Source organism: Sminthopsis crassicaudata, chromosome 2, assembly GCF_048593235.1.
Source record: "Sminthopsis crassicaudata isolate SCR6 chromosome 2, ASM4859323v1, whole genome shotgun sequence".
NCBI classification, from domain to species: Eukaryota; Metazoa; Chordata; class Mammalia; order Dasyuromorphia; family Dasyuridae; genus Sminthopsis; species Sminthopsis crassicaudata.
Window position 1 is genome coordinate 632,844,342 of NC_133618.1, and position 10,187 is coordinate 632,854,528.

General features: G+C 43.7%; 1 long non-coding RNA gene across 1 annotated transcript in view; it reads right to left on the minus strand.

Moving 5' to 3' along the window:
- Positions 1-5,699: 5,699 nt before the first annotated feature.
- Positions 5,700-10,187, minus strand: part of LOC141558787 (uncharacterized) — a 354,651-nt gene continuing 350,163 nt past the window's right edge. The window contains exon 6 of the long non-coding RNA XR_012487143.1: positions 5,700-10,187. This exon is cut by the window's right edge and continues 4,451 nt beyond it. This is a non-coding gene — a long non-coding RNA (uncharacterized LOC141558787).

A 10,187-nucleotide genomic window follows, 5' to 3' on the forward strand; every position in this document is an offset into this window, starting at 1 on the left:
AATGCTTATTGATTAAATGAGTGTAGGCAAATCTGTAAATAAAAATGAAATAAAAATAAAATAAAAAAGAGGTGACCTGCTTTGAGAGTTTCATCACCCTCAACTATGAACAGCTAGCATTTATATAGAGATATATAATTTTTTTGTTTTTTTTTAATAGTTTTTCTTTACCAGATATATGCATGGGTAATTTTACAACATTGACAATTGCCAAAACTTTTTTTTTCTTATGTTTCCCCTCTTCCCTCCCCCCCCCAGATGCAAGATTGACTGAGATATATAATTTATAAAGCTGTTTGAAAACATTACCTCATTTGAGGAAACTGAGTCCAGACACAGGTGAAGTAATGAGGAAATGTCTGAGGTTGGATATGAGCTCAGACCTTCTTGACTCCAGACTTAGCGCAAAATCCCCCAAGCCACCTTTCTCTTTTATATTCATTATCTCTTTTGGCTTACACCAGCCCTTCAAAAAAGGTAATACAAGGAAAATCATTCTCTCTTACAAGATAAGGGAACAGGCACAGGAAGACAGTTTATCTGAGGTCTTGTAGCTAAGATTCTCAGAGCCAGAATTGGTTCCTGTTGTCTTCTGACTTCAGATTTAGAACTCCCTCCTCAGCACCCCATGTGGGGAGTTCATAAGTGTCTCAGGCTGGCTAGCCTGGAATCTGGCAGGGTGAGAATCCTTTCTTGAGAAAGCTGGGGATTCTGCCGACCACCGCAGAATCCAGAGAACACTGCAGAAGAGGTCAAGAGAAAGAGTGCAGCCTCTGCAAATTTCCTTCCGTGCCTGGAGAGGTGAGCACGTGTGCTCATGGGGCACTCCGTGACATAAGAATTTTTGATTGCTTGGGTGAATTCTGATCAAGTTAGCTAAGGCAAGACCTGTTCTAAATACAGAGGGAAACTCTGTGTCCTGGCAGCTCTCCGAACTCCCTAGTCTAGCTATTTCTCAGTATTTTTGCTGCAATCCTAAAACACCTATCCTGGTTACTAAGGAGGAATGGAGACAATGGGGTTACTGTTCTTTGATTCCCTTCACCTAAAGTGCCCGGATAATTCCTAGGATCTAGCCTTTAAGGACATAGATGAAGTATAAAGCAGGTGTGATTTCAGGGAAATCTGGGTGGGGCTGATGATTCCCAAGTCCCTTCCTAACCTGTTGGTCAAATTCCCTTGGGTGGAGTGAGGATGGACAAAATCTCACTATTATTCAAGAAGCTCATATCCTTACATTCATCAGGGGAAGTGGAAGCTGGAACACAAAGGCCTCTCTGTCCTGCATTGGGATCAAACAAGTGAATTCCTTTTCCTTCAAAATGACTGGGTTTGAGTCACCCTCATCCTTTCCTCTCCAAAGCTTTTCTTGGATCCCTCATTTTGTCCAGAAGAGGGCCAGGTTCATGGTATAAATAATGAAATGCAAGTTCACTGAAGTCAGGGATTCTCATTCTTATACTTATTTCCCCAGGGCCTAGCCCAGGGTGGATGCTTAGGGCCGTCAATCTCAAGTTGGAAGGGACCTTACAGGTCATGTGGTTCAAACCCCTGATTTTATAGATGAGAAAACCAACCCCATAAGGTTAAGTGACTTGTCCCACATCACCAAAATGAGTATTGATTGACTGATTGATTGGTGGTGGTTGGTACCATGAGCACAACTTGTTCTGAGGCTTAAGATGAATCACTGAGGAGAGATACACACTTTTGAATATTTGGGGCCGAGAAGGGGGAAATCTCAGAAGTGTTTTCTGATTCCAGGCCAATCTAGGGAATGGAAGAGCAGCCACTATGTGTGTGTGTGTGTGTGTGTGTGTGTGTGTGTGTGTGTGTGTGTGTGTGTGCCTTCCTAAGGAACAAAACTATCAAAAGGGTCTGGGAAAAGGTGTTCAATTAAGTTTTGAATAAATGGACACTCTAGCTCAAGTTATTCATCAGCCAAAGTATTCAAGCATATGGTAGAGGCAGCCTGGATTAAACATAAATTTGGTTCTGAGGAACAGGGAGGGGAAGGCACTTAGTACAGTGAATGAGTAGGAATCCCCAGGGCCTGAGACAAAGAGGTGGTGATTAGATACAGGAGCAAGTGGAGGAAAAAGAGGCGGTTCCCCATGCCCACAGATGCTGAGGGGTCTTTAGAGCCTACTAGGGTCGAGACAGCAATCAAGAAATTCATTCTTTGGAGAGAGGAGACTCTAATGATGCTTCTGAGCAGGGGAGTCAGGTCTTGGTATTCCCCTCAGGCCTCATTCCACTGCCCCACTCGCCATCTGGCCCAACTGGTCACAGAACAAGAAGTCCATGTCTCTTTCCACTGCTCTCCCAAGTACCTCCCTCCAAATCACTCAGAGACTTTACCGGACCCCGCCACTACAGAGGAGAAAGAAAACCAGGAAGGCTTTCTTCTTTGTAAACCGAGTATAAATCTTATCATTTCTATGGTGTCTTCCTTTTCTTCCCCTCCATTTTCCACCCCACGAAGCTTCAGGGGTCTGAATAGGTGGGGCCTCCAGAGGCCTCTGCAGTTGCCCAGAGCACAGAAAGCTTACAAATTGGATGATTCGTTTCAGACAAGCTGGCTACAAGCACTTTTAAGTGAACTAACTGCTGCTTTGTGGGTGGAGAGGATTTTAACATTTTGATATAACCTGCAGGAAAAATCATTAAAATTTCTGTAATGGGAACGAGAAGGAAGATAGCTTGGTATGAGCTGCAAAGGGTTACCAGACCTTCCTATGAATGAATGAATGAATGAAGCATTTATTAAGTGCTTACTGTATGCTAAGCATTGTGTTAAATAGTGGGGATAAAAGCAGAAAGTCTTTATACTCATGGAGGTCTTACTCCAATGAGGGAGTGAACATAAAAGAAAGTTCATCTTCAGAGTGGATAGAAAGCCCTCGTTCTCCTAAGGGTGTTGCAGGGGAGTGGAAGACATGGTCTGGTGGGTTCCATCAGTAGATCAAACCTGATCGTGGGAAATTTTCATCTTTTGAAGGGAATAGTATTTTCTCTGAGAATACCAATGGTTCAAACATCACCTTTTCCAGGAAGCCTCTTTTGATGGTCACGATTTTTGTAACTCTCTTGTATTTTTGTGTATTTCTTCTCTCCATATTTATATATGCACATGTTTTACCTCCTGCTTGAGAGCTGTTTGAGAGCTGAGAGTTTTTAATATCTGCATCCCCAATGACTTGCACATGGTAGATACTTAATAAATGCTAGTTGGCTCCATATCTAACCCTTATGATTTCCCAGGAAATGAGATCATGTATATAAGGTACTCTGTCATGATAACAGCTCAGATTACTATAGCTCTTTAGGATCTGCAGAGGACAAGCTTTCATTATGTTGTTTGATCTTCACAATAGCCCAGTGAAGCAGGTGCTTTCTATTATGCTCATTTTACAGAGGGGGAAACTGAGGCTCAGAGAAGGAAAATGACTCATCCAGGGTCACAGAGTGTATCCAGGGCAGGATCGGAACGCGGGTCATCCCTTTGCCAAGTCTAGTGCTTGAACCACTCTCCAGAGCTGCCTCCGTTCCAAGCTTTAAAAGGCTATTTAAATGTCAGCTTTTATAATTATCACAGCAGGAGGGAGATTGTCTTCTCAGCCATGCTATTATTGCCGTCTTCTCTTACTGTAGAGTGGGAGAGTCAGTCACCACTACCTCCCTACTCTACAGATGTCTGCCAGCCTTGGCACACTTGCACCCTGGTGCCCGGAAACCCTCGTCTTTGTCCCAGTGTAGGCCTCCAGATAGAGAAAGAGAGACCCGGCCTTCTGGCGAGCCCCTCTGGGCCTTCCTTTGGGCTCTTTCCTTCTCTTGTGGAGGGAACAAGGGGTGCATTTTGACTCAGAAGATATGGGGGTGCAAACACAGTGTCTTACCCCTGGTCTTAGCTCCTCATCTGCGAAATGCAGAGACCAGACCTGAGTATCTGCTAAATTCTTTATAAGGGACGGGGCAAGCTAAACACCTGTGATTCACAGGGAAAGGGGACCCCCAGGTGAAGAAACTGCCCAATTAGGGTGAGCTATCAGGAGTCCCAGAGGACTGCCTGAAGTAGGGGGCTTAAGGGGCCTGGGCAGGATCACACAGCATGGATTAGTGACAGGCCAGAACCTGATCTTCAAGCTTCAGGTCCAGATCTTTATCCACAATGCCTCATCGCCTCCATTGGATGCCAAATGCAAGCAGGAGGGAGGCTGGTCTCCCGTGAAATTGATTCTACTGGAGCTTCCTTTTCTTCCTTTCAGTATTCCCTTTCTCCCCTCCCCTCCTTTCCTTCTTCTCTTTTCCTCTCCTCTCCCCTCCCCCTATCCATTCCCCTCCTCCCCCCCTCTCCTTTCCCATCCTGAACTCTCCTGTCCTCTCCTCCTCTCTCCTCCTCTCCACTCCTCTTCTCTCCCTACTATTCTATTTCCCTCTTTCCCAGTTTCAGTCTTCTCTATCTTTGCTCAATCACTCTCTTTTGGAGGAATACATTATTCAGAAAAATGAAGTAACCTGACAGTGTTCTCACTGGCCAAGAGCAGTGATGGTTCACTGGAGTCCGGAAGTGCTGTTGCCCTGGGTGGCAGTGAGCGATCCCCAGTAAGGCTACCTGGTAAAGGGCTTCTGCTATCTCTGTTCCTGTCTCCCTAACCCAGCCTTCCTTCTCCCACTTTCTCCCACTCTCAAACTCATCACCCTTTCTTTTCTCATGCAGAGCTCCCTTTTGTCCTCCCCCCCAGTCTTTTTTCTCTTGGTCTCTTTTCCTCCTTCATTCTCTTTTTTTCCCTTCCTCTGCCTTGCCTCGGCTTTCCTCTCTGCTCCTCTTCCCATCCTTTCTCCTTCTCTCCCTCACATTAAAGATTTCAAACAGCAAAGGGCTTTGGAGATCACCTCCTCCAATCCCCGTGTTTTATGGATGAGAGAACTGAGGCCCCAGAAGGCTAATCATATCCTGGGCATCACAGGTAGTAGGAGGCGAAATCAAGAAATGGACCCTGCCCTTCTGGTTCTAAAACCTGCACCCTTGCTAAAGCACCAGCTTGCTCCCCAACCTCTTTCTTGTCTTTCCTTTTTTTTCCTCTCTTCCTCTCGTTTTTTCTTTCTTCCTTCCTTCCTTCCTTCCTTCCTTCCTTCCTTCCTTCCTTCCTTCCTTCCTTCCTTCCTTCCTTCCTTCCTTCCTTCCTTCCTCTCTCTTTTTCCCTCTCTCCCTCCCTCACTTCTCTCTACCTCCCTTTCTCCTTCCATCCCTCCCTCCTTCCTTCTTTCTTTCCTCCCTTTCCTCACTTCCTTTCTCCCTTCTCCCTTTCCTTCCTTCCTTCCTCCCTCATTTCCTTCCCTCCTTCCTCTTATTTTTCTTTCTTTTCTTTTTGTTTTCTTCTGTTTTTCTTCTTTCCTTCCTTCCCTCCTTCCCTCCCCTCCTTCCTTCCTTATTTCTTATCTTTTCTCTCTTCCTTCCTTCCTCCCTCCCTCCTTTCCTTCCTCCCTCCTTCCTTCCCTCCTTTCCTTACCTTTTCCTCTTATTTTCTTTTCTTTTTTCCTTCCTTCCTTCCTTCCTTCCTTCCTTCCTTCCTTCCTTCCTTCCTTCCTTCCTTCCTTCCTTCCTTCCTTCCTTCCTTCCTTCCTTCCTTCCTTCCTTCCTTCCTCTCTTCCTTCCTTTCTTCTTTCCTGCATCCCTCCCCCCCCCCCGCTTTCTTTCATTCCCATATTAAAGTAGAATTAATTGTGTGAAATAAGGTGGAATAGTCAGCTGTATCCAGCATGCAGAGATCCTTAACCTCCAGAGTGAGAAGTTGGTATGTCCTGAGAAGGTAGGGTTGTGACTTGCCCAAGATCACACAGATTGTAAGCATCCTAGCCAGGGTCTGACTTTAGAGCTATTACTCTTTCTTCTGTATTACTACTCTATTTTCTGTGATTTAGAGAATATACAAGCTTATAATCTGTGTAAGATACATTGAACTATAGCTAGGAGTCTATCATTGAGTTATATTACCTTTGGGGATAAATATAGTTTGAGTAACTAACAGAGTTCTGGATCTTCAGTCAGCAAGATTTGAGTTCAAATCCAATTTCAGACATATTCTAGCTGTGTGACCCTGGCCAAGTCACTTCACTCTCTTTGCCTCAGTTTCCTCATTAATAAAATGAGTTAGAAAAGGACATGGCAAACCACTCCAGCATCTTTGCCCCCCAAATAGGATCACATCGAGCCAGATAAATAGTTTCAGTTTCAGCTATGTATATAGTTCAGACTGACTTGATACTGGTGATTATTTAACAATTGACTCTAAAACTGCATGGCATACTTTTATGATTAACTTGCATGATTAACACTTTCTCTATTGCCTTCTTAAATCTAGAAATGAACAAAACACTAAATCAAACCTTGATTTATAGCATCTGCTGATTTCCAAGATGTAAATGCTTCCATTGAAAATTTAACAATCAGCTCTTTGAAGCTAGCTTCCAGCCTGCCCCTGAGTTTAGAGTTCATGTAGAATTGTATGTAAAATTAGGGAGTATGTGCAGTGGGGGGTATGTTTGCTGTAGAAAGAATCTACCAGTGGGGGGAGGCCCAGTGGAGCATAACTCATTATTTAAAGCACTTGGTGGAGGTATCAGAGGATTGTAGCTAAGGAATCCTATTAATTGTCTGTCCTCTCAGCAGAGTTTGGCTCGATGCAGATGTCAGATTGCCTGCCTCTGGTTACAGGGCACACTCCCAAGGGACTCTAGGTCGCTCTAACTGCCTCTGGGTTCCAAGAAGGCAAGACCTGGCAGGCTGATGGTCTGGGCAAAATCCTTGACTGCCCATCCTCCTCTCTTCCCTTCACCCTCCACTGGCTGGCAGGCCTCTTACCTTTGAGCTGTTTTATGCCTTGCAATGATGGGATCCAGATCCTCTTTCCTACAGAGCTCTGAGTGGAGAGGAAGGAGGGCAGGAATAGATGGTGTGAAGGAACCGAGTCCTTATTAATAGGAGTAATTCTTTTATTTTATGTTGGGAGAAGCTCAAGACCTCCAGGCCCATGAGAACAGTATCAACTAAATCATTATTTCCCCCATTTCCCCAAATGAACACAGACTCATCCCATCCGTCAAACCTGGAAGAACTTTGGAGATTTATTCACGGTGATGTCCACCCTCCCTGAAATTGGGAAGGAAGCCCCAGGAGGAATTGCAGGAGAGGAAATGTAATTTTAGATTAGAAAATGTGCGGGAGTTTTGAGTGGAACCAAAACCCAACTCAAACTCCTGGAAACAGAGAGGCTCACTGGAGGCTGTGTTAGGACTTGGCAAGAAGCAATGCAGATTTGGAATCTATTATTCATTAGCACTACTTGTCCCTAACGAAGATTTAGGAGGGAATCGGCGCTCCCAAGGGGACTAGGCCTTCCAGGAAACCTGAATCTTTTACAAAAAAATCTCCAGTTGCAGAGAAGAGGCTGATTACCTTTTAAATCTCAACAGCTCTTAAAGAATGAAGAGAATACACTTGGAGGTAGCCAATTAGTTCAGTGGTTAGAGTGTTAAGGATTCTAGATGATGGATTCAATTTTTCTATGGACCAATTAGATTTATGATGTTTTCCAGTAATAGTATATTCTCTATCATTATCAGATTCATCTAAAGCTACCTTGGCAAGCTAGTAACAGGACTGACTAGAACCCAGGCTAGAATGGTGAATCCCAATCTCTCTGTGTAGCACAATGTGTCAGACTAGAACCCAAGCTAGAACGCAGACTAGAACCCCAGTTAGAATCTTGAATCTACCTCTTTCCTCAGGATGACACATGGCCAAGCAATGGTTTAGATGAATCTGATAATCATAACAAGAAAGGGAACCTCATTTTCTTCCTCTGTAAAACTGGGGACTCAATGATCATTTGAGTATTATAAATGTGTGCATATAAATATATGTTATATGTAATACTTTATTTTTACATTTATTTAAATATAGCACATATTTAATATAAGATATATAGGACAGCTAGGGACTGCTTTGAACAGAACGTTCAGGCCCAGAGTCGGAGGATTTATTTCCCCAAAGTTCAGGTCTGGACTTAGATACTTACTCGCTGTGTGAAATTATATTTCTACCTCTCTATCCTATCTGTCTGTCTGTCTACCTATCCTGTCTGTCTGTCCATCATCATCTATCTATCTATCATCGATCTACCATTGATCTATTCTTTTGTCTTTCCATCCAATTATCTATTTATCTATTGTTTGATCTACCTATCCATTTACCTCTCCATCCATCCATCATCTATCTCTCCATCTCTATACATCTCTATCTACACTTTTCTCCATTTATCCATCCATTACCTATCATTTATTTATCTGCATATCATATATGCAATATAATACATGATAGAATATATAAAATAATAAATATTTTAAACACACAAATATATCTGTATGAGAAATTGCATCCATTTTGAAACGGATGAGTGACAGATCAGTTACACAGGAAATCCCAAGCAGCTTTCTGAGTCCAAGACCAGCCTCTTTTCCATTATACTCCTGTACCTCCGAAGTTTTCCTGCTTACAACAGCTCACTGAGGGAGCTTCTCTCCCCTGTCTTTTCCCTTGGGACCTCAGCAGGCCTGACCTGGCTCCTCTTGGGGCTTGCTCTCCACAGAGAGGGAAAGCAGAAGCGCTTCAATTCCTCCTCAGAGGCAGAACATAAAATAAATAGGGTCAAAGTGCAGATCCTACCTGTTAATGATTTAAGTGCTGTTAAGTGATTTTGAGTAAAACTCATATCCTCCTGTGCCTCAGCTTCCTCTTCTACAAAATAGGGGAAATGGATGAGCTGCTCTCTCAGGCCTTTCTCTCTGTGAATTTTCAGAGCTTTGGCTCCCAGTCCAGTCACCATGATGCATCGATTATGGCCATGGTTGCAGCCCAGCTCCACAATGAATGTGGCAGAACTTGGAGCTCGGCCTGTCGAGTCCGACTATGTATAGCTGGGCCTGGGGAGAAGGGGGGCTGTTTGTTCTCTGCCTCTGCCCATTAGCTCCTGTGGAAAATCCACCTTCATCCATCCTTCTCCCCTTCAGTGCCCCTAGCTAGGGGAATGGAGCTTATATTTACTTCAGTTTATCCATGGCTGGCAAAAATGAAACCTTAGAAATGACTTATTTTCTTCCTCCTTTCTTTGAAATTGTCCCTTTACCCCACTTTTGCCCTATCAGCGATTGGCTGTGCCGCAGTCAAACCAAAGCCTGTTGAAGACCTTAGCTTAAAAAGGCCAAGTTCTCCCGCTGCACCAGGGCCTTCTCCAGTCATCCTGATCTATATCTGGCCACTGGACCCAGATGGCTCTGGAGGGAAAGTGAGGCAGGTGACTTTGCACTCAAATCCAGTTCACTTGCATGGCGCGACATCCCTCCCCTGACATCATGGTCCTCTTCAAGAAGGAAGGACAAAGAACAAGAAGCACCACTTTTGCTAAGCACCCTCCACTACACCTCTTCCCTGTTGGACTGGGAAAGCTGTTAAGTTCTAGACATCCTGACAGATTGCACATGGTGGGGGCAGGTTTGAATTCTAGTTCAAACACTCACAGCCTGTGTGAACTTGGACAACTCCCCTGTTAAGGCTGCAGTTTCCTCCTACATAGAATGGTGGAGTTGGAGTTGGTCTAGATCAGGGATTCTTAACTTGGAGTTCATATTTTATTTAAATTTTCCCAATAATCATATTTCAATATAATTGATTTCTATTATAATATTATTTTATTTATGCATTTAAATTTTGAGAAGGGATCCACAGGCTTCCCTAGATTGCTATAAGAGTCCATGACACCCACAGAAATTTAAGAAACACTGGCCTAGAAATCACCAAGATTCCCCTGTAATTTTAAACTTATGATTCTCCCCCTTTCTATAGCCAGGTCCACCTTCCTACCATCTCCTGGGCCATTCCTCTCAGGCACATTAAGGCTTCTTTTTTTTTTTTTTGCCATTAAGGATATTTCAGGGTAAAGGCAAACCAGACCTAAAATGCAGCCATCTAGTCTAATCCCTAATACCCTTTGGACATTGACTTACCCAAAGTCACACCAGGGATTAGTTAAAAGTAAAATCTGAACCTTGAAATCCTGATCTGGTGCTCCTTTTACTGTATCATGCTTATCCTTAGAAATCAGTGCTTTCAGGATCCATTATTTCAA